We start from the raw sequence: 3,082 nt of genomic DNA, 5'->3' as shown, positions 1-3,082 counted from the left end.
TAATTTCTACCATCAGATCAATTTTACCTACAGCAATTCATTGAAAGAAAACCAATTGTTAGAAGGGCACAGTTATGTAGGGACTATATTGTAATACTGTTTACTATAGAAAATAGTAAGAAATCATGTTGGTTAATTAATTATGTATTTCCTTATGATAGGTTAATGTCTTTCCATTAGCATTTTAAAGTTGTGCACATCAGAAAATGTGCACTATGAATTGCTAAGTGGAAAAAAGATTACAAATATTCTATATATTATGATTCTGTGTGCATTTAAATATTGGCAAGACATACATTAAAATATATGCAATGGCTTTCTCAATGCATTATAACTTACGTCAGTTGCTTTTTTTCCTGTGTGCTGTCCTAATTTCCCATATTTTCTGTAATAAACAGTATTATTTTAGACATTAGAATGAATAAATGTAATGCTAAAATAATGTCTTGGATTTATAAGTTGGAGTGATCCCATGAGTCAACTCAGCACGTGTCTTTCATTTTAATCAACTTAATGAAGTGAATTGTAACAGTTTAAAACATAACCAGAGAGTAGAGGCAGAGGAGGAGGTGGAGTTGGAGACGCCGGGGTGGATGGTAGCTAGCTGGTCGGTGCTTGTGGGCTGTGTTCGACCGCTGCCTCGTCTCTCCCTGGAGAGGGAGGGAAGACTTCGACGTCGAGAGGGAACCGCCGCGGTAGTTAGGAGCTTGAAGACTACAGGACTTCTCTCAAACTTGTGTGCTGAGGAGACTCCGATGTTGGCCTCAGCTCCTAGGCTGAACTCAGCAGATCGGCCCAAGAAGACGTACGTATGCATTGAGACAAAGGAAGGGATCCGTCAGAAAGCAGCTCCTGTTTCCTTGGGCTTGGCAGCCAGAAGAGGACAGGTGGTGGAAATCCTGCAATCTGAAAAGCAGACTGAAAGGTGACAAAGAAGCTGAAGATGGGTGGTGGAGAGAGGTATAACATTCCACCTTCTCAGTCTAGAAATGTTAGTAAGAACCAACAACAGCTTAATAGACAGAAGACCAAGGATTAGAATTCCCAGATGAAGATTGTTCATAAGAAAAAAGAAAGAGGACATAGTTACAATTCATCTGCAGCTGCATGGCAGGCCATGCGAGATGGGGGTGAAGAACAAAAACTTGCCAACTAATCAAAACTGGAACTCTGGCTTATCCAGTCCCAATTTACTTTTTAAATCTCAAGCTAATCAGAACTACGCGGGGACCAAATTCAGTGAGCCACCATCACCAAGCGTTCTTCCCAAACCACCAAGACACTAGGTTCCTGTTTCCTTCAATCCTTCAGATAAGGAAATAATGACATTTCAACTTAAAACCATACTTAAAGTACAGGTATGAAGATTGAGTCCTGATGTTTAAACTTACATTTACTGAGAGTTGTCAATTGACCTGAAACAGATTTATCTGTATAAAACTACTCATTAATGTAAACATTTTATTTTTATCTCATGTGTCTTGTGCACTGTGATATAATGGTAATATCAGTGCAACTTAAAATAACCTAATTGTACTTGATAGTAAGTGTTCTCAATTAGTTTTTAAGTGAATCCGCTTTAGTTTAGATTTGGGGAATGGTACAAGAATCAGCTTTTTCCATTCCTTGTGAAAAAGTAGTAATTTAAGGTGATCACTCATGGATCAAATTTACTGGTTGAAAATTAGTGAATCAGATAAGCATCTAGCTAAGGATTGAGAATAATTGAATAGCTAACAGTATGATGCACTACCAAAAGAAAATGTGAATTTTTTAATGAATAATCTTTCTAGTAAACTCTACAATGGAGAATGTGGAAATGGCACTTGGGACTTTAGAATGAAGCAAGTATATCCCAGTGGCCCCTGTTTGCCAGTAATTGCACCAAAATCCTGTTTTATAGTGTTTGGTAGGCAGTCACTCAGTAGCTTCTGAAATAATGTTTGTATCACAGCACTGCACAAGGTAGTTTGACAGCGATCTGGCTTCACTGTCATCTCTGCAAAACTTGTTTAAGGTGGAAAGTTGTATAAGTACCTAGGGAAAAAAGAGCCATGTAAATAACATGTAATAAACTTACAGTATATGTAAAGTTTTCTTGGCCTTTACCGTACACAAATAAGAGTATTTTAGTATGAACTTGCTGAATGTAAGACCATGAACTGTTTTTTCTACTATGGCCTAATTTTAAAGGTCTAAGACAGTTTGTTTTTAAAGTTTGCCCTTGTGCTAAAGTGCCAGTGTATCTATGTTGTAATTGATCTGGTTGTAACTGTTTCTCAAGGTAAATCCCAAGTGTACTAAATTTCATATTATAACAAAAGGTTTAAGCTGCTAAAAAACTTCCTTTTTTAAAGAGATGTAAAACGCCTTGTGGGACTGTCTTCCTTAAGCCCAAAGATTAACTATTGAAGGGTCCCTCCAACCTTAGATTCATTTTGGTGTTCACCAGTTCTTGTAACCTGTGATACAATTACGGCTATGTACAGTGCCAGTGGGTTTTGTTGGGAGTAAGTAAATGCAACCCAGGGGACCATTTACACAAAAGACGTAATTTCTTGCATAATACTTTTGATAACATGTTTTACCAACCTTAAGGGTAAATGCTACAGTTCACTCCAATAAATAGCAAAAGAAAAAACTGTGGGTCAGTTTAAAATTTAAGATTGTTAATGCTGTTTTCTAATTTGGCACCTTTTTATGTTTATAAGCAGAATAACTACACTGTATTTCTCCAGATAAATACTCCCCAAGCCAAATATTAATATCTTGAAGGCTGTTATATAGTACTTAGTGTACGTAATATGAATTTGAAGCATGATATTTTAAAATAAATTTTTTCTTTTCCTTTCCCCCCCCCAAAAAAACCCTAATCAGAACCTTTCCTCATTTCACTGTTTTTCTCTATATATACATCCCCCCAACAAAAATGTCTTCTATTTTTAAAGTCATGCCAATACATTAAGCCACCTGGCAAGCAATGTTTATCTTTCTAGCAATGTAATAATTTTTGTTTACCCATAAATAACAGTGCAATGTATTTTATTTAGTGATAAGAATAAAAGGAAATGGCTTAAACTAT

General features: G+C 36.3%; 1 pseudogene; it reads left to right on the top strand.

The window, feature by feature from the left end:
• Positions 1-843: 843 nt before the first annotated feature.
• LOC102478516 (proline-rich nuclear receptor coactivator 2-like) lies at positions 844-1,364 on the top strand (annotated as a pseudogene).
• Positions 1,365-3,082: the final 1,718 nt, after the last annotated feature.

The sequence above is a fragment of the Tupaia chinensis genome, unplaced genomic scaffold (genome assembly GCF_000334495.1).
Source record: "Tupaia chinensis unplaced genomic scaffold, TupChi_1.0 Scaffold000674_2, whole genome shotgun sequence".
NCBI lineage: Eukaryota > Metazoa > Chordata > Mammalia > Scandentia > Tupaiidae > Tupaia > Tupaia belangeri.
Note: the sequence above shows the minus strand (reverse complement) of the source record. Positions and strands in the feature narration are given on the sequence as shown.